The sequence below is a fragment of the Lepidochelys olivacea genome (genome assembly GCF_965140295.1).
Source record: "Lepidochelys olivacea isolate rLepOli2 genome assembly, chromosome: 21".
NCBI classification, from domain to species: Eukaryota; Metazoa; Chordata; order Testudines; family Cheloniidae; genus Lepidochelys; species Lepidochelys olivacea.
Window position 1 is genome coordinate 14,979,912 of NC_140431.1, and position 27,867 is coordinate 15,007,778.

General features: G+C 57.2%; 1 protein-coding gene across 2 annotated transcripts in view; it reads left to right on the forward strand.

Annotated features, from left to right (window-relative positions):
• The first annotated feature begins 12,603 nt into the window (after positions 1–12,603).
• NAV1 (neuron navigator 1) overlaps positions 12,604–27,867 on the forward strand; it is a 298,657-nt gene continuing 283,393 nt past the window's right edge. The window contains exon 1 of one of the 2 annotated variants that reach the window (XM_084611036.1): positions 12,604–12,778. The gene's annotated coding sequence lies outside the window, so the exon portion shown is untranslated. The remainder of the gene's footprint in view (positions 12,779–27,867) is intronic. The other variant, XM_084611037.1, reaches the window with a different exon arrangement.

Here is a 27,867-nt window from a genome sequence, read left to right on the forward strand (position 1 = left end):
GGGCACTGGGGAGAAGTAGGCGGAAGTTGGGGCTATGGGGTGGGGATAGGGGGGGACAGTGGGTGGGGACTGGGGGCACGGTGGGGGAGGATAAGGGAGGACAGTATGGGTGGAGCAGTGGATGAGGCTAGGGGGTGGGGCATGGGGCAGGGATAGGGATAGGGCACTGGGCGGAAGTTGGGGCTATGGGGTGGGGATAAGGGGGACAGTGGGTGGGGACTGGGGGTGCCGTGGGGGAGGATAAGGGAGGACAGTATGGGTGGAGCAGTGGATGAGGCTAGGGGGTGGGGTATGGGCCCAGGATAGGGCACTGGGGAGCAGTGGGCGGAAGTTGGGGCTATGGGGTGGGGATGGGGGAACAGTGGGTGGGCACTGGGGGAGTGGTCTGGGAGGATAAGGGAGGACAGTATGGGTGGAGCAGTGGATGAGGCTAGGGGGTGGGGTATGCGGCAGGGATAGGGCCCTGGGGAGCAGTGAGTGAGGCTAGGGGACGGGATATGGGGCAATGTAATGGGACAGGTCTCACCCCTGCAGCACCTCCTGCTGGTCGTCCAGGGAATTAGCATTTCCAGCCTCCAGAGTGCCCTCTGCAGGCCAGTGTCCTGCTTGTCGCTGGGCCCCGAGTCCCTCCTGGACCCTGGTGCCCCTTTCACGCCAGGGTGCTCCCCTGGCAGTACCCCCACAGAGCTGGGTCTCCCCTCCCTGGGGAACCCCCATCCTTTATCCCACCTCGCCTTCATGGAGACTCTTAGGCAGCCAGTAAAACAGAAGGTTTATTGGACAACAAGAACACAGTCTCAAACAGAGCTTGTGGGTACAACCAGGACCCCTCAGTCAAGTCCTTCTGGGGGAGCAGCGAGCTTAGACCCCAGCCCTGGGATTCCCTGTGTTCCTCCACCCAGCAGCAAACTGAAACTAACCCCCACCCTCCCTGCAGCAGGCTCCCTCCTGCTGTTCTCCCTGTTGTTCTCAGTGGGGGAAGACAGTGGAGTTCTCCACAGATGGGTGCCGAGTCCCTTCTGCAACTCGAGGCCCAGTCGCTGATGTGGGGTGTGACGAAGCGGGACTGTTCTTAATGTTTCCTCTGAATAGTGTGGGGGTGCCTCAGTTTCCCCTATGCAGTTCTTAAGTATCTAGGTGGTGGGGTAAGGGTGTATGATCATTGCAGAGCCCTAGAGGGCAGGTGTGTGCAGGGGTCTGGACACAGAGAATGGCCGACACCCTGTTTCCTGGCAACTGATGGCCTGGCCCTTCCCCCCTGCAAGGTGAGAGCTAAAGGGTTGGAGAACAAAGGAATCAGGTGACCTCCTGGCCTGGGAAAGGGACAAAGCCCAGAGGAGGAGGGGCTGGAGAGTCAGTCAGTTTGGGGCTGGCTGGGGACATGGAGTGAAGTGCAGACGTGGTTGTCTGGCTCACTGCCCCCCAAAATGGACCCAGCTGAGGGGTCCTGTTCTCTCCACCTACAAGCTCTGTTTTAGACCATGTTTCTGTCATCTAATAAACGTCTGTTTTACTGGCTGGCTGAGAGTCACGTCTGACTGTGGAGTTGCGGGGGCAGGACCCTCTGGCTTCCCCAGGACTCTGCCTGGGCGGGCTCGCTGTGGGAAGCGGATGGAGGGGCAGAGGATGCTGAATACTCCGAGGTCAGACCCAGGAAGGTGGAAGTTGTGTGAGCTTTGTGTCCTGCAGACAGGCTGCTCCCAGAGAGGAGACTTCCCCAGAGTCCTGCCTGGCTTCGTAGGGAGCAGTTCCAGAGCATCACCCGGGGACTCCGTGACACCTTCCGCTCCCACTGGAGGTCCGAGGGGCCTGACCCCAGGAAACTCCACACAGACATATAGGTTGGGGTCAGGAGTGGGAGCCTGTCCACCCGTTTGGCTGATGGAGTTAAACTGAGGCACCCCCACACTATTCAGAGGAAACATTAAAAAACAGTCCCACTTCGTCATAGAAGGTGATGGTCAATGGGGAGACATTCCTGGGGTGACAAGATCCTGGGACAGAGAAGACTGTTGTCAGGCCCCGGGTGGTGAGGGGCTGCCCCAGGGATGAAGCCCCTCACCCTGCCTATGGCCCAGATCCCTGTGCAGACACAGGAGGGGTCGGGCTGGCTGGTCGTTGGGGTTCTCCAGGATACCAATTGTGAGACCCTATTGGGGAGTGACTGTGTCTCTTTGGGACAGGATCCAGGCCCTGCTCCTGTAATGTCCAAGGGTTTGAATTTGAATCCAGGGAACCAATCGGTGGAGAGGGAAATGGTCAGTGAAAAGGCAGATGACCTGGCTGGCACTGGGGAGGAGCTGCTAGGCTTAGGCTACCTGCCTGGCTCTAACCAGACCCCTGGGGCTGGGTGGGACAGAGAGATGCTCCCCGCCCCCTTGCACACCGGAGTGGGGGCTCACGCTGGCTCTGATGCAGTGAGGAAAGCAGCGAGCTCGCTGCCTACCCCCACTGGGACAGCAAGGGCAGCGCTGAGCACAGTGGGAGCTGAGACCCCAGCTGAGTCGGGGGAGACACAGGCAGGGCAGGGGATCTGTGGGGAGTGGCAAGGTGCTTGGTAAAGAAAGTTTGAGCCTAGGCAGCCTTGTGAGCTGATGGCTGTGTCTAGTCAGCAGGGTGGGAAGGCGAGGAGAGTGGAAGATGAGATTCTCTGGACCTTACCTGTTAGCTGGGTGGAGAATTGGGACAGTGAAGGAAACGTGCCCGTGTCTGTCAGGGGTATTGACTTGCCTATGGAGGGAGCTACCCTGGTCTTCAAGCAGTTGTCTGTGACCAGTCTTGTGTGCTGGCACAAGGGGAATGAGATCCCAAGCTGGGTGTCTGGGAAAGGAGAAAGTGTGTCCGGCTCTTCTTTGTCTGTGGAGCAGACAGAAGGGGCCTCTCAGCCTGTGACGGTTGAGGGTTGTGCAGTTGTCTCAGAGTTGGTTCTGGATTCAGCTAAAGCCCAGGAAGGGAAGGGTCCTAAGTTTGTGTCTGCTCGGGAGAATGGCACTGTAACTAAGTTGCATCCAGTTAGTGTCTATGCAAAATCCCAGAGCCCAGACAATTCTGGTGCTTATATTTTGCCTGTTGCTAGTGTGTGGTTGGGAAAGGGTGCAGCAACTCTGTCTAATCAGGGTGAGATCCTAGCCAGGGCACAAGGAGAGCAGAAAGGTGATTTGATTGTGTTACCTACTGAGGGTGTGGAAACCTGTAGCAAGAAGGAAAAGATTCCTGAACTTGTGTGTGGCAAAGGGAAGGAGAAAGCTTCTAACCTTTCATCTAGGAAGTTTGTGAGTTTGCTTGAAAGGGGATTGTGTAGGAATCTGCCTGATGGGCCAGAGGTAATTCTGGATGTAAGTGAGACCCAGAAAGAGTCTGTTGTTGCTCAGGAAAGTGTTCCTCTAGAGCAAGCCCTGGGTGAAGAGGGTAAGGGCAGAATTTCTGTGAAGGGTGAATTGTTGCATAGAGAAGCCCTAGGGAAAGGAATCCTCCTGGAGTCTTTGCAAGCAGTTTACTTTGCAACTGAAGGGTGTGAAAGTGATTTAATCAAGAAAGTTTCAGTTCCTAACAGCCAGAAATTTTCTGTTGTGAATGAAGCCACTGACTTTCCTGTTGAAAGATCCAGCTTTGAGAAGGTCTCAGATGGAGTGAAAGCTGTTAAGAAAGTTAAACAGTGCTATAACCAAGTGGCTGTGTTTGGCCAGCTTGTTGGGGAGACAAGGTTGTTGAGAAAGGGATGTCTCCATGCTAGTTCTGTAAGTGAACAGTATGTGGCCCAGGTCAAGATGAGGGCTCTTAACCAAGAGAGCCCAAATTGCAGCCCTCCAGACTGGAGCGCTTGGAGAAGACCCAATCCCAGTTTGACCCCCGGGGGTTTTGGGGTGGCAAAAGGGCATGGGCCGCATAAACCTTCCCACATGCGGCATGCGAGTGCTATCGACCACCCCGACCTAAGGGAGGGTGTGAAACTGGAAGGGCCTGGTGCAACTCCCACCAAGGAACGGGAGAGATGCTGGGGCATCCATGGAAACATTGGTGGCTTCGAACTTCCCCAGGTCACCGGCTGAAGTGACCCCGCTCAGTTCGGTCTCGAAGGGGGGAGAGATGTGACGAAGTGGGACTGTTCTTAATGTTTCCTCTGAATAGTGTGGGGGTGCCTCAGTTTCCCCTAGGCAGTTCTTAAGTATCTAAGGGGTGGAGTAAGGGTGTATGATCATTGCAGAGCCCTAGAGGGCAGGTGTGTGCAGGAGTCTGGACACAGAGAATGGCCGACACCCTGTTTCCTGGCAACTGATGGCCTGGGCCCTTCCCCCCTGCAAGGTGAGAGCTAAAGGGTTGGAGAACAAAGGAATGAGGTGACCTCCTGGCCTGGGAAAGGGACAAAGCCCGGGGGGGTGGGGCTGGAGGGAGTTTCAGTTTGGGGCTGGCTGGGACATGGAGTGAAGTACAGATGTGGTTTTCTGGCTCACTGCTCCCCAAAATGGACCCAGCTGAGGAGTCCAGTTCTCTGCACCTGCAAGCTCTGTGTTAGACCATGTCCCTGTCGTCTAATAAACCTCTGTTTTACTGGCTCGCTGAGAGTCACGTCTGACTGCGGAGTTGGGGGGCAGGACCCTCTGGCTTCCCCAGGACCCCGCCTGAGCGGACTCACTGGGGGAAGCGCACGGAGGGGTAGAGGATGCTGAATGCTCCGAGGTCAGACCCAGGAAGGTGGAAACTGGGTGAGCTGTGTGTCCTGCAGACAGGCTGCTCCCAGAGAGGAGACTTCCCCAGAGTCTTGCCTGGCTTCGTAGGGAGCAGTTCCAGAGCATCCCTCGGGGACTCCGTGACATGGGGTGAGCGCATTCCTGGCCAATTCAGGCACAGAGCCATGGGGGGCCAGGCAGGTCGGCTACAAGGATGACCTCATCCGTACCCCACTGGGCCTGCTGATCCTAGCCCCCTTGGCCTCTCTCAGTTTCAGATAGCAGCCTCCTAGTCTGTCCCTGCAGAGATGCTCCTGCACTGAGCATAGACCGAGCTCATGTTTCCCCAGCTCTTTCCTGTCCCTATTTCCACGCTATGCCAGTCATGCAGCTGTTGCAGCGGCAGAGGCATCCAGCAGGTGGTGCTGCAACCCCACCTCTTGACAGCCGCCTGCTTTCTCTGGGGGAGCAGCTGCTTCTTGGGAGGAGCCTGGGCTCACCCCTAGCTAATGGGAGGAGGGAGCAGGCCGTCAGTGCTATAAAGCCATGACTTCCCCATCACACTGACTAGCCAATCTGACCCTGCTCAGGCTGTAAAACCCCGGCTCTGGGAGGGGAGTGGGTCTAGTGGCCAGAGCAAAGGAATGAGAATAAGGACTCCTGGGGGGTCTCTTCCCAGCTCTTGCATTGACTTGCTGTGGGACCTTGGGCTTGGGCAAGTTACGTTGCCCCATGCCTCAGTTTCCCCATCTGTAGAATCAGCGTGATGGTCCCTTCTTATTTCACAGAGCTTACTTGGCTGAACTCACCTGTGCCTGTGATGTGTTTGGGTCTCCATGGAGGGAATATATCTTATGCAGAGGGCATAGTTGATGCTGAAGAACCATGTCCTGGTATGCTTTAAGTTTCTTGAGCTGTCTTTGTCTTGGGTCCCCTACCTGTGCCTGAGCGAGGTGACAAGTACCTTTCCCTCCTCCCTCAACCCACACGCTCTATGCCCATCAGTTCTGGCTGGATTAAGGACTCTGCCCTCTTTCCCTGCCCCTGAAGCAAAAGGAGAGTCGTGCTGAGGGTGAAACATCAAATCCCCACCTGTGAGCCTGATCCCATCTGACCCGACCTGGCTGCTGAGATCTTCAGGCTCTCTCCAGCTCTGTGCTAGTGTCCATGTCCACCGGGAGGGCCCAGGGGCCGTGCGGCTGGGCCAGGGGTCTCGGCAGAGAGTCCATGGGGCAGCTCCCTGTTTGCCGAATGCCCCATTTGCAGCTGCTCAGAGATGTTCACACAAAAAGGGGTTTTCCTGGGGGAAAAGGGGGGCTGTTCTTTCAAAAAATTGGCCCCTAAAGTTGCTGACGTTTATTGGAATTGCCCACAGCGTGTGGTACTGCCCTGCCCTGCCCTCTTTCCCGAAGCTGCCACCCCACCGTTTCGTTTTCCTACTGAAAACCGGGGTCTGGGGAACGTGAAAATTAAAAGCTTTTGGTGAACAATTCAATTACGAAATGGTGGGAAACAACAAATGGGCCCAGTTCCAACCATGCAAAGTGGGAAATGCCAACGGTTTGTTAAATGGTTCACCTGGCTTTTCAGCCGCTCGCCCCATGGCCTGGCACAGCTCTGGGAGGGGCGACCCCAAACAGCCACTCCCTCATGGGCCTGGGCACAGAGCACTCCCCGCCCGCCTCACATGGGCACCAGCTCACCCAGGCGGTGGGGTGACACAAGCAGGTAAGTCCTGGACTGGAATCTTTAGGACGGATTCTGGCTGCACCCCTGGGGTTCCCAGGAAACTCGGCTCCTTTAGATCTATCTGCAGGGTTCTGCTCCGGGGGGCTTTAACTCTCTGAGCGCTGGCCCCGCAGCAGCCATGCTTGATGGTGGGCAAGCCAGATGAGCCACAGGTCGCCACGTCCGAGCATTTGAGTTGCACAAAGGGGCCCATATGGGCGCCTGGCACTTTCACACAAAGGGGCCATTGTACTTCCAGTGCAGGGGGTGAAAGGTCAGCTCTGGGCCCCGCTCGGGACGTGAATAGCCTTCCAGAGCACTGCCACGGGTCTCAGCTTCCCAAGAGGAAACAGGGTCCTTCAAGGGGTGCTGGGCTTTTGATTTGCCTTTTAAGGGCTTCCTTTTTGCAAGACCCGGGGGATCTGAGGACATTTCCCAGGGCAAAAGGGAGGCTGCACATAGCCCCGCTGAGATGTTGCCAGTCCCTCGGCTGACACTGTGCAGCCTCGCTCCCTAAGACGGGGCTTCCATATCCGGCATCCACTTCCCCTTCGCTGAGCCTCTGCGGGCAGGCATGACGGGGAGAGCTCTTCCTTTAAACGCTGTCAGGTGATCCGTGACATGTGAGCTCAGAGATGGAGCATGGGAAGGTGTCACTCAGGCCCTTCCCTGGAGCTGGAAGGCAGGAGAATGGCTGAGCCCAGGGTATTCGGACTAGCAATGGCTGGGTGGGGTCAGGTTGCAGCCCTGGACCCCTGGAAATCTTGGGGGAAAGAGAATCTGGGTGGCGTCACACACTAGATATGAGTTTGCGGGTACCGCCCCTAGCTCCCTATGGCCAGCTGGCCATGCCACACAGCTCCCATTGGCACATGGGTACCAGCAAAGGGGATCAGGATGAAGGTAGTGGTGGGGGGAGCTGCAGCCAGGACTGAGGGGCGTCAGCAGAGCTGGGGTGGGTGGGGAGCTCAGGGCAAGAATAGCAGGGAGGTTAAAGGTCAGGATTGAGGGGCATCAGGGGAGCTGGTGCAGGGAGGACAAGGCTAGATTAGCAGGATGCTGTGAGTGGGGACGGAGGTGCAGGAGCAGAGCTGTGTGGGAGGGAAGCTCAGGACTAAAATAGCGGGGACATAGGATGGAGGGGCGATGGTGGGGCCGAGAGGGGGGGTCTTTGGAAGTTTGCATAGGGGCTCCTGTCATAGGGCCCCCATCTGTTTTATTTTCACAGTCACAAGCTTTCCCAGAGGAGGGAAATGGATGTCAAAGCCCAGCGATGCCCGGAACGCCGGCTGTGTCTCTGGGGTGCAGGTGCTCAGCCAGTCCCCTGGCAGGGGTGTTGTCACAGAGTCACTGGGCGATGCCCTGGAACTACTCTATACGAAGCCAGTCAGGACTCTGGAGAAGCCTCCTCTCCTCAGGGCAAGAAGCTTACACAACTTAGACCTTCCTGGGGCTGGCCTCGGAGCATTCAGCATCCCCGTCCACACCGTGCGCTTCCCACAGCGAGTCCACACAGGCGGGGCTCCTGGGGAAGCCAGTGGGTCCTGCACCCCAATTCCGCAGTCAGATGTGACTCTCAGCCAGCCAGTAAAACAGAAGGTTTATTAGACGACAGGAACATGGTCTAAAACCGAGCTTGTAGGTACAGAGAACAGGACCCTTCAGTCAGGTCGATCTTGGGGGGCAGGGAGGCCAGAGCCCCATCTGAGCCTCCCCCCATTTCCCCAGCCAGCTCCAAACTGAAACTCTCCAGCCCCTCCTCTCCTCTGTCTCTTTTCTGGGCCAGGAGGCCACCTGATCTGTTTGTTCTCCAACACCTTCAGTTGGCACCTTTGCAGAGGAGGCCATCAGTTGCCAGGAGACAGGGTGTCGGCCATTCTTTGTGCAAACACCATCACACTGGCCCCCTAGGGCTCTGCCACAGTCACACCCCCTTATCCCACAACCTGGATACTTAAGAACTGCATGGGGGAAACTGAGGCACCCACACAGTATTCAGAGAAAACATTAAGAACATTCCCACTTTGTCACAGGTAGTTTTGTGCATCTGTTTGTCAAGGTTGCTGCTGCCTGGCTGGAGTGACCCCAGAATGAGGGATCTGATGATAGCCCTCAGATCCCCCAGGTTCAGGCCAGCCCTATAAATCCCTCCCCAGAGCGGGAGGTTTTGGGGGGAGATGGGAAGCTCCACTGAGATCCCCCCAAATCCTGCAGCCAACTGGGCAGGAGCATGGGGCTTTGCTCCCCTGGCTGACAGGGCTCCATGGGGTGGCTTGGAAGAGGAGGGGCGGGGGTTAATAGCCAGATAGGGAGGAGCGGTCACTGGCAGGCACTCCCCCGTCTCCTGCCAAGGGCTGTCTGGCCCAGCACTGGCCTCACTCTTTCCATGAGTCACCATCGCTTCATGACTCAGCAGGCCCAGACCCAGCACCCGCAGCCCCACGCTCTGGCCTGGCTGATGGCAATGGGGATGCTCAGAGCCATGGGACACACACAGAGACGTAGGCACGTATAAGCACACACACAAATATGCAGACTCACATGTATGCAAGCACACAGCTCAGGCGAGCACACAGACACACCTGCACACACATTTAAACACACCCATACAGAGATACATATGCACCCATTCCGAAATGCAAACACGTCCCCATACACACACCCCACTCCCAACCCAGAAGCCTGCTGGCAAAGCCTGTGCTTTATGGGGGACTCTCTCCAGGGCTTCCTGGGTTCCCCCCCATTTTCCTCCTGCTTCTCCATCACTGCCGCCATCATTGCCAAGCCCACTCTGTCCTGCCCCAGCACTGTCCCGCTGCCCCTTGAAACTCCTACCCTGTTAGCAGCAGGGCTGGAGGGCCGGGGGGAGATCTGACTATGTCTTGCACAGAAAGCAAGGACATGTCTGGGCAGGTAGGCGAGATTTGCCCAGCCAGTGTCATGGCAATGATTGTGGGCTGGGCAGAGACCTGCTCCTGGAGGTGGCCAGTTTCCCATCACGGGGAGCCCTACAATCTGGGCTAGCGACCGCTAGGTGTGTCTCCCGGCCTGCGTGCTGGGGCAGTGTTCCTCCCCCATTGCCTGAGTACCCCAGCTCCTGCAGCAGCTGCTGAGCCATCTGGGATGTGTCTTGGGAGTACGGCTGAGCAGGGACCCCGGGGCCACCTGGAGCAGGCAGCACAGGCTGGAGGCCAGCATGGCTTATCGATGCTGCAGGTCCAGGGCTGCTAGCTGGATGGTCCCGGGCGGCTAACAGTATGCCTGGGATCCTGGTCCAGGCAAACCCTCTGGCCAGCTACTCCAATGGCAGGAGCTCTGGGAAATCGACCGTGTGGCAACTAACAGAGGCAGAGATCTGCCAGCTGCCCCGGAGCAGATTGGCATTCAGAGCTGGGCTTGGTCCCCGGCTGCTCGGGACTGGGCGTGCTGCGGGACAAACCCTTCCCGGAGTGGCGTTGTTGACCCCGGAGGGGGTCCTCTTCGCAGGGAGGGGAGGAGATGGTCACTGCTCTCTCCGAGGGTGGGATCTGGGGCGAGGGGATCAAGTTGGAGAGAAGGGGTCCCTACAGACAACTGGTTCCTTGGCCCGCTTGATGCTTTCCCCGAGCACCGCGTCCATCCTCTGCACTGAATGAGGGCAGGTCTGGGGGGAAACGCGTCCGTGATGACGTCATTGAAGACTGTATCATAATGCACCGGCACAGATTTCATTCGGGCACGTCCTAGCTTCCCAGGGCTTGACTTTGCAACCTCCGTGTTTTCTGCCGGCAGCTGGCTGTGTGCGATATGCGCACAGCATTGCCAACCCCAGGGGTTCAAAACGCGGGCGTCAGACCCCCCAAATCAGGAGAGTGGCCCAAACATCAGGAGAGGTTTTTTTAAAGATTATGTTGGGGGGTTGGGTCTGTCTTGTGGTTTTTGAACCCCCCCCCCCTTGAGTGTGCAGGGATGACAATTGGTGTTGCCATCACTCCCAAATTCAGTAAGGTGACCTCTGGGTCCTGTTGAGGAGCTCTCATCCCCACACCTCCCTGGCCCCCTGCCCAGCAGTTAATTCAGCCCCCCATCAGTGGTGCCTCTCCGTCTGTTCTTCCCCCACCTCTTCCAGCCTCACCTCTGCTCCTCCTGGGGCTCTTCACCCCCCTCTCCCAGCCTGGGAGGGCAGCGGGGGGGGGGTCTCCTCCGCCCCCCACCCAGGCTGGATGTTGCAGGGAGGGAGGGGGATGAGCAGAGAAACCAGCCTATTGTGAGAATTGTGTTGGCTCCTGGAGGAGCTGGGGGGGGGGGAGTGCTCTGATTGGCTGCTCTGCTTTGGTGGGTGGGGCAGTGGGGAAAGCAGCCAGCCAGAGGGGCCAAAAACCCCGTCGCTGGGGGAGAAATTCAAGGGTGGGCAATGGTGCCCACGGGGATGCATATGCAAGCGGAGCCGTACGTGCGACGAGAGGAAGGGGAGCAGCAGGGGGCATCAGAGCAATCGCTCCGCCTGCCGGGGCCACTTTGGCGAGGATCCGGCGTTTCGCATTTTCCGATGGGCGCCAGAATCGATAGGGTTCTGCCCATCGGCACCCCGAACATGCCCTGGAAATCGGGAGCCAATCGCATGCAGCGTTCCAAATCGACCGTGTTACAGACAAACCGAGACGTGCCCCTGAATTGAGCCTGAGGCCCGGTTGGCATATGGGCCCGGGGGCCGTCGTTGCAATGGTTCCAGGGTGCAGATTATTTTCTAGTGAATTGGGGTCTGGTGCCACTATTTCCATTATAGCTGCATTTCTACTGTGGGTGTTCAGTTACTGGGAGCTGGCCCTTTAAGAACAGGGAGTGCCTACGAGAGAGACCGTTTGAGAGAGCAGAGAGGGTTACCCCTACCTCTGCCAGCTACAAGAAGGGCAGGACTGGATTTAATAAAACAGGCATCGGTGTCGTCTTGGCACTGATGGGGACTGGTCGCCCCAGGGCATCACTAGCGAGCTGCAGAGCCCTTGGATGCAGGGCACTTGGGTGAATCTCGTCCAGTGCTGCAGGGACGAAAACTGTTTCTGACTCATGGATCTTTGGAGGCTCCTAGATGGGATGAGTTTGGTGGGTCTCAGTTCCAGCTTCCTTGTCCCAAGCCCACTGCCAGGTTTTCAGTAGGCTGTTAGCTCTCCGGGGTAGGCCCTTTCTCCTGCTCTGTGTTCGTACAGCACCAAACACACTAGGGTCCTGATCTCAATTGGGCTCACTAGGGAGTGCTCCTGTAGTGGGGGGGGGGACACAAAATCCCCTCTCCCGATGGATTTGTGAGAGCCAGTGAAGCTGTGATTGTCACCCCCACAGTGGGGAGGTAAGTCAGGTTCACATGACTGTCGCACGCACGTTGGAGAGGCACGGGGATGGGGTGGTGCAAAATCAGCAGGCAGTTGCTAAAGACGATGTGATCTTTCCAAACAAATCTCATGATTATCTGGGCTGTTTAACTCTTGATTTTTTTTTTTTTTTTTTTACTGTTTGCAGCTGGCAATACCAGGAGAAGTGACTCGACAAAGGCAACTGAGTGAGTCAATGGCAGAGCCAGGAACAGAACCCAGGAGTCCTGCTTCCCACCCCCCTCTTCTAAACACTCCCTTCCCAGAGCCCTGCGCTAAGCACGAGGTCACGCTTCCCTCTCAGAGAGTGCCCCAGAACCCAGGACATCCTGGCCGCTCGGGCCCCAGGCCCCGGGCCACACACCCTGTGCTGAAAGACAATTGGCGGGGTCGCCCTTAACTGAAGGAAGCGAACAACTGGGGTGGTTTCCTGCCTGCTCTGGACAGAGCCGGGAGCAAGGCTTGGCAGGATCAGCATCTGCAATGGCTCTCTCAGGAGCCAGGCCTGGGAAGGAAAGGGTTAGCGAGCGCTGGCGGAGAGCTCCGCAATGAGAGAGTCTGGCAATGCACCGGACGCGTCCGCCCACACCCACGTGTGGGGTAAGCTGGCACCGAGCAAGCAGCATCAAAAATCCTGAGTGTGTGTGTGAGTGTGTGTGAGTGTGAGTGTGTGGCGTCACAACAGCCACCTGGCACCCTCCCCTCAGCCAGCAGCATAAAGAGCTGGCGCGTGCCTGAGGGGCACAGGCCCACGTGACTCCCCCTCCCCGCCGACGGTCCCGGGGGGACAGACACTTTGTTCAGGATGCTGCTGTTGTTCCCATTGTGAAGTGGAAGCCAAAGCCGGCAGTTTCCTTAGTCACCAGCTGGAGCTGAGAGGCCGTGAGCGGCGTGTGGGGCTCCCTCCCCACGGCTTCTATGCTGCGGGTCTGGCAGCGAGACGGGAAGCCCCGGGAGGAGCTTTCGGGGGGAACCGATGATGAACGGCCGTCTCCGGTCAGCGTGAGGATGAGGTGGTGACCGGGGCATCGCACGGTGAGTGCCGGGGCGCTGGCGGCCCCTCGAAGCCAGGAGGTTGCCTGGGTTTGATTTTCCGCTGCTGGTCTGGCGGCGCTGGCAGCCAGGGGGCAAGCCGGGGCAGGGAGGTCCCGATGCGAGGTTGGGAGGGTCGGGGGAAGCCCCTGCCGCCTGGGTTTACATCTGCCCGGAGGTGACAGGGGAGGAGCTCTGTGCCGTACGGCACATTCCTGATGACACTGCCCTCTGGGCCACCCCTTGCCCACCCCTTGCCCCTCTGGCAGGCGGGTTGGCCCAGAGGGGAGCACAGGACCCTGGTGGCAAAAGGCCAGGGGCCAACCCGTTCACAGGGGCTGTGGTATGAATCCGGCAGAGCGCCATTGGGTGTGCCCAGGTCTCAGTGGGGGTAGAGTCTTCCTGAGTGACTGCCCAGCCCTACCGAGAGCCCCCGTGTGCCCTGACGCAGAGCCAGCCGCGTGGTCCTGTCACCAGGTGGGAAGCCCCCTGCCCCAGGGCGGAGCAGGCCCTCATGCCCACGCAGCTCTCTGCTCCCCACTATGATCTGGCCCCTCCTGTGTGCCTTCCCTGGCAGGGCATGGGGGGGCAACCTGGCCCGAGGCACGTGCTGTGTCTGGGACGTGGGGATCCGCAGGGTGAACGCACGGCGGGAAGCGAGCAGTGAGAAACTTCCCAAGCCCTGCGGCTCCCAGCCCAGTGCTGGGGAGGCATCTCTCCAGGCAGGGCGTTTCCCGGGCTCTGGCTGGCAGGGTGTGGCGGGGGGAGGCAGTCCCACAGCCTGGCTCACTGTGGAGATTCCCGGTGTCACTATGGGACTCTGCAGTGTCTGTTCCTGACTGGGCTGGCCATGCCCCTGGTACGCCACGGGGGATAACTCGCGACGGGCAGTGATGTGCTGGGGAGTAAGCCTAGCAGGCAGGGAAGGGGATTTTCACTGGAGGAAGTGAGAACTGGACTCAGTAAGTGGCGTTCTTAGTCTGGCGGAAGCTGAGGCAGATAGGAGAGCAGGGCTAGTCATGATCACCGGGGAGGCAGCGTGCTACAGCAGGAGACTGGGAGAGGCAGGACGCCTGAGTTCTGCCACTCACCTGCTCTGTGACCTTGGTCAAGTTTCTTAGGCAAAAATTTTCAATTATTATTCATTATTTGTCTTAGACTCACATCCTAAGGCAGGTATCAGGGCCTCATTGTGCTGGGCGCTGCCCTGAGGGAGAGTGGGCCTCTGCCTCAAAGAGCTCACAATCCAAATAGATAAGATAGGCCGGGGGAAACTGAGGCACAGAGGAGGCACAACAGTAAAGATCCCAGCTCTTCCAACTCCCAGTCCAGTACCCTAGCCACTCCGCAGGTGTTTGGGTTGGCCATGCAGAAATAGAGGCCCCCAAAATCACTGGCCACTTCTAAAGATGTTGGCCCAAGCCTTTCTGTGCCCAATTCCCCATCTGTAAAATGCAGGCACTGCTATGGGGCGTGCCCTCCTGCCAGAAGGGGTCAGGAGGTTCAACGCCCGCGTGTTTGCAAAGCACGTGGAGGTCTCGGGTGAAAAGTTCTGCCAGGGCACAAGCTGTTCCTGCACACTGAGCGCCAGCCCATGGGCGGGCACCCGCTCTGCTCGGCCTGCGGGGGGGGCCCTTTGCTGCCCATCCGGCACGCGATCCGTATCGCTGCTGCAGTGGTTTGCTCATCACGTGTCTGCAGATGTTAACGGCTGGGGACATTCCCATCGGCTTGATACTGTTTGTCCCCCCTGTGCTTACCAAGGCGAGGAGCTTCATTCGGATGTTTGCTCTGGAAACGTATTTCCAGTACCTCTGGGGCATTTGGATCTGGAGGTCTAGTCCGCACCATGCTCCACCCCTGAGTCTCCAGGCGGGGCCTGCGGGCCAAATGCCCTGTAAGTTCCAGACGTGGGATTATTAACACCCTGGCATGCCTGACAGGACAGACGTGGGGCTCCAGGGGTGCTCACACCCTCTCATAGTGCGGACCTCATTTGAACACAGAGATTGTCTGGATGCTGTCTGCCTCCCCCTTCCATTCACCCCGGGGCAGCCTCGGTGATTGCATGTGGCTAAGCAGGAAAGGGGCACGTGGACTTTAGCTTCCTTTAATGCCATCTGGTGTTAAATCAAGGGAGCTCCTGGCACACCACAGACCTCAGCCGAGTCAGGGCGAGCATGTCAGTGGGAATTGCACCTCCCTTGCACTGTCCAGGTCAGAGCTAGACAATACCCTGAGACCACCACCCCTGCAAATGCCCGAACCACATCACCCATCCAATGTCATTTCCTGCCCTGTAATGCCTCTGCACTGATACTCTCTGCCCAGGTCCTTGCATGGCTCCATCCCCATAGCATGGGCTCAGTCAGAGCTGGGAATTAACCCAGACCTCCCTAGTGCCTCGCCTGTGAGCCCATCCTCCCTCCTGCTGCTGGCTGATGCCTAGGTTAACAGGACGCCATCCACGCCAGAAGGACACTCTTTATGCCACCTCCCTGCCACTCACGTTCACCCATACGCCCCCCTCCCTCCGTGCTGGGGTGCGGCCCATATTATCACCCCATCTTACATCTGGGGAAACTGAGGCCAGAAATCATTCCCCCCTCCCCCCATGGAATCCCAGCTGCTATCGATGTGTCACTCTGGGTGATCTCAGGGATGCTGGCTGGTGGGGAGCTGCTGTTTCTGGGGGACGGTGGGACTGGCTCTCTCAGGTTACAGCGCTCTGCTGGGCTGTCATTTACCAGAATGCTGAGTAACTGGATACCCTGTAGGGGATGACACCGGAGCCAGAGGACCACAGAGCCTCTCAAGGAGTAGAGAGCTTGTTGGCCCCCTCCTCCTGCCCTGACATCCCTCAGCCCCCCGGAGTCAGGCCCAGGCTCTGGATCCGCAGGAGCACCATGGGGTGGTTGTGTGTTTCCAAGATCTGCAGAGACCAGCTTCCACCCGTGCAGCGCCCTGGGCCAGTGGCTTGAGCCAAGGAGGCAGAGACCTGGGCTCCCCTTCCAGCTGTGCAGCTGATGTGTTGGCCGCCCGCCTGGCAGACACGCTGGGCAGCAAGAGTAGAGGGGGGCAGGAGGCCGGCCACCAAGTCTCGGCAAAGGAAGGGAACACCCAAGGTGATTGTAAGCTACAAGGTGCCTCAGATCCCGCCCCCAGAGACCCAGCTGAGCAGGGCCAGGGGGACAGACCCTTGCCCTGATTGCTGGGTGAAGGAGCAGGCCTCTCAGCTGCCAGGATCGGCACTGCCATACAGGTGCCAAGGTGCCCAGAGGGCAGGGGTCTGTCCTGCTTCCTGCAGAGCTGACTCTAAGCCCTGGGAGGCCTCCAGCCTCCCCTCGGGACTCGGCCAGAAGAGCTCTGGGCTGAGCCGGCTGCTTGGCTCCTCCCGCCCCGTCTGGCTGGGGCCTGCGGTGCATTCCAGCAGCGTCTCACCACCGCGGGGCTACCCACGAGTGGGCGTAGCACAGCGTGTTGGGGGGCAGGAGAGCTGGGCGTGTGGCAGGGCAAGGGCGGATTCTGTTCTGGGCTGGTGCCCCGGAACGCAGTGGGCCATGTTCTGGTGCCAAACGTCCTGTATGAGCTGGAGACTTTCCTTGGTTGATCCAGGCCCTTATTTTCAGGCCTGGTTCTCTGGAAACTTTACTAGCAGAAAGAACAGGAGGACATGTGGCACCTTAGAGACTAACCCATTTATTTGAGCACAAGTGAGCTGTAGCTCACGAAAGCTCATGCTCCAATAAATGGGTTAGTCTCTAAGGTGCCACACGTCCTCCTTTTCTTTCTGCGAATACAGACTAACCCGGCTGCTACTCTGAAACCTGTCATTTTACTAGCAGAGCAGACCCAGACACAGGCCTGGCCAGCCTAGATCAGACCAGGGGCCACCTAAGCCAGTATCCTGGCTCTGACAGTGCCTGGCACCAGCTGATTCAGAGGAAGGTGCAAGAACACCCCCAACGCCCCCACCTACCCTGGACAATTATGGAACAACCTGCTCAGAGAGGAGTTTCTTCCTGATCCCATCAGTTAGAGGATGGCTCAGGCTCTGAAGCAGGAGGATTATAGCCTTATTTTTTAACCCATAATGTAGCTGGGGCTGTTCTCATTACCAATCCCTCTTTGACTCCTCCAGGGCCCTTGGCCTCAGTGGTATCCAGTGGCAGTGAGTTCCACAGGCCAGTTATGCACCGTGTAAAATAAATATTTCCTTGCATAAATTGGGCGGCAGATGCCGCCATAGGACACAGCACTGCTATTGCTCCCTATGTAGTGCTGCAGAGGTGCACGGCCCCATGGAGTCCCTGCCCCAGAGAGCTTACAGGCCACGAAAACGACAGGAGGTGGGGGAGGCGATGGGGCAGGACGAGGACAGAGGCGCACTGATCACGTGGTCATTTGGGAGCTGGCTCTGTTCCTGAGAAATGGCCAGAATTGCTCAGGCCCCTGGAAGACAGGGTGTGACGGTGGGGGAGGGTATCGGGTAGGGATTGGGGTGCAGAGGGGGATTGGAAAAGGACGTGCTGGAGGCAACATGGGCAGAAACAAGAAGCAGGATGTGGTGGGATCTCGCATGGGCTGCCGGGGGTGGGGTGGTCTGGCGACGTGGGAGCTTGCAAAGCTCGGGGGGCTGTAATGGGGGTGAGGAGAGGGATGCTGGAGGAGAGCCGCCTTTGGGGTTCAAGGCTGCAGGCAGTGCAGGGTCCGTTATGGTGGCTGGCCCATCCCAGGGCTGTAGCAAAGCTACAAGGGTGCCTGGCTGAGCCGTCTCGGGGATTGAACTTGGGACCTCTGGAGCGCAAAGCATAAGCCTCGAGAGCTTGAGCCTAGGGATAGGCCCAGGGGCTCAGCAGCAGCCTCATAAGCCTCCAGAAACAGTCCAGCCAAAGCAGGGCGTGGGAGCCGCAGGGTTCCACTGGCCTGGGAACAGGAAGGGGGACGTGGCATTCAGCCTGTCTTGGAGGGGAAACGGGGTTCCCATGAGCCAGGCAGGCCCCTGCGGGCAAACAGCATCTCTGTGTGGGTCTAGCCCCCCAGGCGCTGCCGCTGGCTGCACCTGCCAGGCCAGGGCAAAGGGCACCAGAGCCGGGGGCGGGGGGTAGGATTGAGGCAGGGAGGAAGGGGATCAGGATGCAGAGGGACTGGGGATCAGAGCAGAGAGGGGCCAGGGGATCAAGACAGGACACGGGGGGCAGGGGATCGGAGCAGAGAAGGGGTGGAGAAATCAAGGAAGGGGGCAGGGGGACCAGAGCAGAAGGAATACCTGGAAATGGAGGAGGAGGAGCCCCAGCACAGCGGTCAATCTGTCCCTGGTGTGACCCTGCTGAAATCCCCGGCATTCCCAGGGGTGAATGGGGCCCGTGGGCGTATGACTGCACGTTAGATGCCTTCTGTTACCCTGTTGCTGCACACGCCGGTGATTTCTGGACCCTGCGGGTCTCGGTGCTCTGTGTCAGGGAGCCGCTGTGCCTGGGTAACTGGGCCTGGCCCGGGAACTCCAACGGCCTGGGACAAAAGCAGCGTTTAGATGGGTCAGCGTGTCTAATTCTGGCCCGTCAGTGTCAGAGGAGCAGGCCCCCATAGCTGAGAGATGGGTTATAAATAACTTGCTGAGATGCAAGAATTTTCCTGCTTCAGCCCTGCGCTGCAGCCCAGCGGACAGGAAAAAGGTGTTTCCGGCCACGGTTTGAGGCTGCGAGCGCCAGGCCAGATGTCACCCATCGAGAGAGAAAGTGGGGAGTGGGTGACATACGATCCTCACCTGCTCTGGGGAGGGCTCTTTAAAAGCCGGAGGAACAGCTTGTTGGACCATCCCCTGGGGAAGGTGGGGTCGTGAAGGGCTGGAACCAGACAGATCTTACCCACCCCTCGCTCAGCCTGTGCCATTCTCCCAGTCCCACCGCGGGGCCTCGGGACAGGGGGTGCTGGGTCCGCGCTGTGATTTGTTCCCGAGCGGCGTGTCAGTCACACGGAACCTCTCTCGGCGGGTGCTGCATCACCGGTCTTGGGTGGGAGATGCCGGCGCTTTGGTTCACAGATCAAAGGAGCTGTGTAGTTTCCCTGCAGCTCCCGCCAGCACTCCTGTGGATTGTCCACCAGCCTGTCACGGGGCTGCATGCATTCCCCACAGCCACAGCGCTATGTCCGCTGTGGGGTGCCGACTCCCCACTAGCCCTGCAGCTGGATGCACGCTGTCCTAAACTTGAGCTGCTCCATGGGATCTTTGGGGTACAGGCAGTCCTTACTTTGTGCCAGAGCTGAGCCCCGGCACATCTAGGCCTGGCAGTTCATTGCTGCATTGGTTATGAATGTAAAAAACTGGCTTGAGCCCCAGCACCTCTTTCATTACAAATTAAGCCCTGGGTACAGTACAGGAGACCCAGACAGGGACATCGGAGCTGCAGAGATGGACGTCACAGCAATAGGCTTGCTTCTCCCCTACCAGGGGCTAAAGCACCCTGCCTCTGCATTGCCCAGGGAGCAAGCCTCAAGGATGGGAGGTGGTTTGCAGTGCTAACAGCCCCTGGAGCAAAAGCCTTCAGTTGCACAGCAGGCGTGGAGGGTGGTCCAGTAACAAATCCAGCCGCTCCCTGAGCCCTGTCTGCACTACCGCTGAGACCACCGGTAGGGTCAAACCAGTGCTGGTAGCAGTGGGAGATTTCCCAGAGAGCACTGCAGCCAGCATTTAAATAGCTAATGGATCCTGCATTAGCAGAAGGAAACGCAACCTCCCTGCTGATTTGCTCTCTGTAACATAAGAACGTAACATAAAAGCCAGCCGGCATCTCAGAATGCCATGGGCAGGACAGGGGCCTCAGCGCACCAGAAGGGAATCCCCTTCCAGGGGGTTGCAACAGGAATTGCCCTGATTAAAAATCCTAGAGCGTTGCACAGTAAGAGACGAGTGCCAATGGCTCTGTGCTCTGAACCAGGACTGGTCAATGCTCTGGTATTTTCCAGAGAGGTTAGTGGTGGAAAGGGCCTGTAAGTTCCCAGCCTGGCCATCCCCCAGGGCAGGGGAGTTTCCTAGTGCTTGGCGGTGTCTGGTTTAACATAGCCCCAGTTATGGGCTCCCACCCCTTCCCTCGGGAAGGCTGTTCAGTGGCCACATGGATCTCATTGTCTCGGAAGCTTGGCCAGATCGTAATGGAGCCACAACCTCTGAGCTCTGTTTCGGGGAGAAGCCAAGTATGGGATTTACGGTGCCTGGACCCAGGAGTCGGGGTATAAACTGGTATAAAAAATTAGAAGCAGGCTCTGGAGTTCCCACACCCAGGCCCAAGGGGCTGGGAAGTCCAGCCGGGCACTGATCAGAAATTGATGAATGAAACCTCCTAGGGTTGGACTCCATCTCTCTCAGCGGTGCGCGGGGCTGGGTGTATTGTGTCTATCCGGCCACGCATCTCCCACCAGAGCAGCAGGGACCCACGTGGGGAATCAATGCCAGGGGGCAGAAACCTGGCTAGCTGCACTGAAGAGGCATCGGAGGGAATGGTGCCAGCAGGGTGGCCTGTGAAATGGCTGCTCCCGCTGTTTATTTGCATTCATTAGGTAGGGATATTAAGGAGGGAATCAGAACCAGCCAGGCCTTTGTATTTTGGGTGCAGTTTCTGGCTCGCTCGGTAGAAGGAGCTGGTATCTCACTGAAACTCCAGGCTGGCCCTTCCCCTTCAGTTACAGCCCCGTGCCCACAGAGCCCGGTGTGTCCGCAAAGCTTGGGCTGGGGAGTGATGGAGCCAGCTGCAGGTCAATTCCCTCTGCCTTGGAGGAATTAAACAGTGCGCTGAAGGGCTTGGAAGCCAGGCTGCCCGCTGCCCGCTCCTCCTGCTGGGGTGCGACTCGGTCCAGAGAGCAGGAGCGGCGCAGGGTGTTCAGTTGTGGATTTGCTCGGTAGCTGTCCTGGGCCAGGCTAGCCAGAAGGGGAAGCAGCAGCAGCGGGGTAATTAAACCTGGAGCCCACTTTCCCCACCTGTGTCTATCCAGCCAGGTTCCTGTATTGGAGCCCGAGAGATTGTGGCCTGGCTGGGAGCTGATCCCAGCTCTCCGAGGTGCCGGGATGACGTCTCCCTCGCACTTCCATAGGACATAGAGCAGACGTGGGAGTGAGGAGCAGTGGCCTGTGATTGCCACCCACCCCCAGACTGGCGGGGCAGCCCCGAACTCCATGGTCTGCCCTGTGTCCTGGCCAGCCGGGGACGATGTTGTGTGGCAGGACTTGAGGATGCAGCCTGCGTGGTCCAGATGGCCGTTTCTGTGGGGACTCAGTGTTGCCTTGTGGCTCTCTGCCCCACGGAACAAACACAGGGATGGTGACCACACAGGGCACCCTGCCAGCTGGACACGGGTGCAGCTACTGCCCCTGCAGCTGGCCCCAGAACTCCTGTCTCTGGCACCAGAGGCCACCTGGCAGCCAGGATGAAAGGGCCAAGTGCCTCAACAACCCCTTCCTGGCCAGTGTCCTCTCACCTGTGGCCTGTTAATGAGCATTCCCCTCCCCCCTCAAACACCAGTTTGTAATTGGCTGGGAGCATTATAGACTGGTCCTTGACTTCCCCGGAGCATCGATGGGATCCTGTACGGGTTCGATGGGCCATTCCAGGGGACTATCTGAATTTGATTTCCCTGGTACATGACCAAATGCTTTTATTCTGATCAATACTAGAAAACTGTCAAAAGAGCCAGGGGCTTGCAGCTGGAGTCTCTCAGAGACCAGTTGAGGTCAAGTCTGGGTGACCCCAGGGAGCATCTAGTGGACCCAGCCTAATGGAACAAGGAGCAGAGAGGCCTATATTCTCGAAGCTGAAGATCATCCTGTGGCACCCTGTAAAGTTTTGGCACCCGACAGTGTTGCCTGGTTTACGTGGGGAAAACCTGTGGGCAGCAGCTATGGCAAAGGATGCTTCTCAGTCAGAGATTGAGGCAGAACAGACTTGGCTGGAGATCTGGGATCTGCTCAGCCTCTTCTAAAACACTGGGATCTGCTCAGCCTCTTCTAAAAAAAACTGCACCGCATCTAGCAATAAGCATTTCTTCAAGATCTAACTTGCGTTTAGAAAAACAGACAGAGCGAGACCATCTAATGGCACCCCCTGTGCACTCCCACCCATGTAACAGTTACACGTCCAGAAGTCAGGACACTGATCTGAAATGTTAGGTCCCAAAGATTCTGCATGGTGATTAGGCATTCCGGCCAGATTTCCAGCACTTCGTGCTTTGGATAGGCTGAAAATCCCACAGGCAGAGGCTCTGTCCTGGAGGATACTGGACTCCTCTGATTGTGGACAAAGGCCTGATGTCGCTCCCCCGGAGCCAATGTGCATTGTGCCAGTGATTTTAAAGGGACAAAATTGGGCCCCAAAGCGGGGAGTGAGGAGGCATCAAGAATTTAGACTACAAAAAAGAGAGCGAAGGGGACAAGGAGGGGCCGGGGCTGAGTCTGTGACTAGGACCTGTGTCGGTTCATGTTTTATTTAGTTCTATTTGGAGACGGACTCTGGGAGGGGGAATAGATGCTCTAGGTAGTCACTGGCCGGCGTGGGGAGGTGCTGTTGGGTGGGGATGGGTGAATAGCGATCACAATCGCTGCTACCGCGACTCATCCCTTACTCAGCTCTTGGGTGGCTGTTGGGTCCAGCTGGAGCAGTTCTCTCGGACGAGGCGGTGCTTTTACTGAAACCCTGCTATTCGCCTGCCCCTGAGGAATCAGGCTGCAAGCCGGCCGCCGGGAATGGCTCTCAGGCTTGCTGGCCTCCGTAGCTCCCTGGCAGAGGGGAAGCTTTGCATCCCAGCAAGGCTTCCTGCCACCGAGGTCCCTGCTCCCTGCCATACACCAGCAGGAACCAGCATCTACCTGGGGTGATGCTAACCCACTGGGGCTGAGGGCTCCTGTGAACTCTGTGTGGACACTTAGGCGGGCTCGCTGGGAGTTAGGCACCTACACATCCTTGAGGATCTGGGCCCTAGGCCCGCTCTCACTGCCTGACACAGGCTGACATGAGAGACTGTGAGGCCCAGTCACGGCATCTGGCCCTTAGTGCTGTGTGAGATCACACCCCTCCACAGAGGAGTCCGGGGGAAGCCCGATTAGGATCTGTTACCAAGTGGCTGCTAGGATAGTGCTGCCTGTCCCACCCTTCCAGCAGCCCTTCCCCTTCCTGCCCTGGGCAGGTGGAAACGCAATCAAGAGTGGAAAGCACTCTCCAGGGAAGGGTGTGTGTTTGGGGTCCCTTGATTCATAGGCCTGATCACATAATGAAGAGAACAGCTTATTTTCAGGTTTCAGAGTAGCAGCCGTGTCCGTCTATATCTGCAAAAAGAACAGGAGGACTTGTGGCACCTTAGAGACTAACCAATTTATTTGAGCATCAGCTTTCGTGGGCTACAGCTCACTTCATCAGTTGCATTCAGTGGAAAATACAGTGGGGAGATTTATATACACAGAGAACATGAAACAATGGGTGTTACCATACAGACTGTAATGAGAGTGATCACTTAAGGTGAGCTATTACCAGCAGGAGAGCGGCTGGGGGGACACGGGGGACCCTTTTGGAGTGATAATCAAGGTGGGCCATTTCCAGCAGTTGACCAGAATGTCTGAGGAACAATGGGGGGTGAGGGGGAGATAAACATGGGGAAATAGTTTTACTTTGTGTAATGACCCATCCACTCCCAGCTTCTATTCAAGCCTAAGTTAATTGTGTCCAGTTTGCAAATTAATTCCAATTCAGCAGTCTCTCGTTGGAGTCTGTTTTTGAAGTTTTTTTGTGGAAGAAGAATTGCCAGTGTTAGGTCTGTAATTGAGTGACCAGAGAGATTGAAGTGTTCTCCGACTGGTTTTTGAATGTTATAATTCTTGACGTCTGATTTGTGTCCATTTATTCTTTTACGTAGAGACTGCCCCTCTGCCATGTACATTGCTCAAACTGGACAGTCTCTACGTAAAAGAATAAATGGACACAAATCAGACGTCAAGAATTATAACATTCAAAAACCAGTTGCAAAAAGAAAAGGAGTACTTGTGGCACCTTAGAGACTAACCAATTTATTTGAGCATACTCCTTTTCTTTTTGCGAATACAGACTAACACGGCTGTTACTCTGAAAAAAACAGTTGGAGAACACTTCAGTCTCTCTGGTCACTCGACTACAGACCTAAAAGTGGCAATTCTTCTTCAACAAAAAAACTTCAAAAACAGGCTCCAATGAGAGAAAAAGCACCTGCTATCCTGAGACTTGCACTAGCATGGTGAGAATTGGTGACATTGTAGCCTAGATGTAGCTCAGGTGTGTGCCCTGCTGGTGCTCTGTGAACACCCGTGGGTGCCCTTAGGACCCAGTAAAGAAAGTGGGAACCGGCAGCTCAGCTGAAATGCAGCCCCTGGGGCTAGTGACTGGAAGCTGTTACCAGCTGATGGCTGGTCAGGGACTGTGTGAGATGAGTTGGTGGGTCTCAGACCAAGACTAAGTGGGGTGAGTGATCCTGTTGCTGGCAGCTCAGCCGAGGTGCCCCATGGAGACTGAGTTTTCCCTGTTCCCTGCCTAGAGTTGACAGCTCCAGGCCAGGTGTCGGGCACAAGGAGGCCAGTAGCTTAAGGTCCCAGACCCATGCTTAGTTACAACAGCTGGAATTCCTATCTGTGGCTCATGGCCTAGCAGGGGTACCTTCCAGCCAAGGCTCTCGAAGCCCATTGCATAGGTTAATGAACTAAACCTCATACGCCTTGTGATGTAGATCAGTGTCATGATCCCCATTAAACAGGGAAACTGAGGCACAGTGTGGCATCACTGGAAGGGCTGGGAATAGGACCCAATCCTCATCTCGGCCCTTTGGACCACTAGCCTATGCTTCTCCCCACCCCTGGCCATTACTCCACGTGTCCCTAGGTGGCAGTAGAGCAACATGCATGTCCGTACACACGGCTGCTGCATGTACTCTGTCGTGTGCTACTCTTAGTGATGGAGGCAGAGTCCAGGGGTGAGGGAGGCCCAGGCATCTGCCCTGCCCGGGCTCGACAAGACCAGCTTAGGAGAAGTAAGAGACAGCCCCTAAGGGGGTGCCCGTTTCTATGGCTGAGCTGACGCCGAGCAGCCTGTGATGCCGGGGCTGGGTCGAGCGGCTTGCTTGCACCGACCCAGAACACTGAGGTACCCCAGGAAGGGCTGTTCTTAGGCTGTTTCCAGCCAGGTGGAGGGCTCGAGAGGTTGGGGGAAGCCTTCCCAAGCCACACGCAAACTCAGGGCCCTTCGGACTCCCCCAGAACCCTCCAAAGCTATGGTTGGGGTGGCAGCAGAAGTGGCGGCTGGAGCCCTACCACGTTAGGGGCCTCAGCTGGCATAAACCAGCACAGCATCGATGGAGCCCTGCTGCCTTGCAGCAGCTGTCGAGCTGGCTCCTGGAGAGCGAGCTGCCTGCTAGCGGCTCATTCCATCATTGGCACTGCCTGGAGCGTATCGGGGGTGTGCAGGCTGGAGGAATTCGTACGGTGCAGGGCTCCACCCAACCCTGTCCTAGCTGGCCCACCTCACTCTGCAGGCGATCCTGGGACATCGGCTGGGGCCCAAACGGGTTAAAAGGGCAGGTTGTGGTGGCCAGCCCCGCCCCTAGGTTTGCAGAGTTTGGGTCTGGTGACGTTCAGGATCTGTTTCAAGGCTTCAAGGTTTCTCTGTGGGGGGGTTGAATAAGGCAGTGCAGAGGGGAAGGGAGAAACACATTTTGAAGGGTTTGGGAGTCTTGTTTTGGACCACTGGGTTTATTAACTATCCCTGTCAGTATTGGTCTGTGCCTAGAGCTGTGGAGAGGTTCATTTATCTGTCGAAATAAACACGCACACTGGCCATTTAGTTAATGAGTAAGATAAAACCTGTACATCGCAAAATCCCCTCCACACCCTCCTCTGGAATCCTTCCCTGGGGACCCAGCACTTTTCAGCTAATGGAGCTTCCTAGAGCTATATGGGTTCTCTTCCCAGCTTGCACATTAAGTCAAGGGACCTGAGGTAAGTAATGGTGCATCTCTGTGCCTCAGTTTCCCCCTCTGTAATTGGGGAAAACAATCCTTGCCCATCACACTGGGCCAAGCCGCATGTGCCATTAATGCTTTCGAATGAGAGATGCTTGGAAATATAGGCTTCATTGTTGGGCAAACGCCTGAAGTTCTTAGTCAGGTTTTACTCTGGCAAAACTCCCGTTGATTTCAGGGACAGTTCTGCATGAGTCTGAGTGGCGTAAGGAAGCCAGGAGTTAGCCCACCAGCTGATGACCCACATGCTGCTTCGACTCCTCAGTCCTCAATCCTCTTCAGCCCAAGGTGTGTTCATACGGACGCATTCTAAATATGTCGCTGTAGATTCATTATCGCCATGAATCATTGTGACTCTGGATTAGAGAGAGACAGATGCAAGCTGGACAGCACAAGATGACCAATCGTAGATAGCCCCGTGCAGTGGGGCGCCCTCCGTCCCTGTGCAGTGAGGCTCTGTGTCAGAAATAAACTAGACTCACCCGTTCCGGGTGAGCAGCCGAGACCCTGCCCCAGGCCTCCAGTGGCCCAGGCCACGGCGTCTGGTGCTGTGCATTCCACCAGCCACCTTCTGCAGGGAGTGGTGCTCGTGAGAGAGTTTGCCTCCCAACGAGCCGTGCCCGTGGCTGGGAGCGGCCCTGCAGGTTGTGCTCTGCAATCCTGGGCTACTGACTCAACCTCTCACTCCTGTGGCCATGGCACGTGAGCGGAGGGCACCGGCCCTGCTGGAGGAGAGGGGAGGAAATGGGCTGTTTTACTGGGGGGAAGGGTGTTAGCTGCCTGTTGGTTAGAGCCCATTAGCTCTCCCAAGCTAAGCAGGCTCAGGCGGGGTCAATGACTGGGTAGGAGACATTTTCAGCGATTTCTGAAGGCCAGAAGGCACCACTAGATCATCTGACAGGGCTCCTGCAGCTCTCAGGCCCACCCGTACTCAAACTGCGGGAAGGAGGGTGTTCCTGCCATGCAAGAACATCGTAACAGAGCTGGGCGCTGCAGTGGCCGGCAGGTCTGGAACGCAGGTCTGCTCGGGGCACTGGGAGTGGAGGCCTGTTCCTTCCGCTCTAAAAACCTCAGCCTGCTACCGGAGAAGGTCTCTATCGGTTCATCTAGCTGCTCCTGGCAGTAGAGCCCTTCTCCTTCTCTGTGGCTGGGCCGGGGGGGAACATCACTTCCGCATGCGCGCACTGTGCGTTGCAATATCGCTGCTTGGCTGCTGAACACAGGGAGCATCTCTGGAAAGCGGTGGTTCTGCGCTGATACATTACGTTTGTCAGGGAGAGAAACATCAAGATCGGCTTCAAAGAGAGTCAGTCTCTCTCTGACATCTCCTCCTCCCCCGGGAAGCTCGGCTGCTAATTTCAGGCAGCTTGGAAACAATCAGTAGCATTTTGGCACCTCCAGACAGTCTAGTTCTCCTGCCAGATGGGCAAAGGAAGCCCGGGTCCCAAGCAGGTTCACTTGACTCCTGAGGCCTGTCTGCAGTGGCTAGCAAGTGTGAACGGTTGTTAGAAATCAGGTACCAGCTGGAGTAGTGGAGACAGGCCCTGTAGGTGGTTCTGGGCCTGATCTTTCTCACCAGACCCAGGAAATAAACCTCCACCTCCCATGACAGCCTGGGCCCAGCCTGACAGCCAGGGGAGGTGAATGTGACCCTGGCCCGGTGCTAGGAGATCCAAAGAGGCTCACACACGGGGGGGGGGGCGGGAAGGGGAGGTACATGTGAGTGTGCCCAATTTAGTCTATTTCTCTGACCTGCACCGTGATGAATCCAGCCAGTGTGCAGCTTTGTGTGGGTGATGGGTGGGGGCTTCCAGCAATGGGGTGATCCCGGCTCAGAAATAGGCCTTGACAGCTTATCAAGGAGCTGCCACGTTGAGGCACGGTTCAGGCACTGACTGCCAATGCTTCCCCCGGTTCCTTTCCTGGGGGCTGTCCCTGAGACGCAGGCAGCCGAGGCTATGCTGGGATGGCACCGAAATCCTGTTGGGGTTTTAATTTCATTCCAGGAGGGCGCAGAGCCCTAGTGGGGTTGGTTCTTCGCCAATGGCTTGGGATCGAATCAGGAGCAG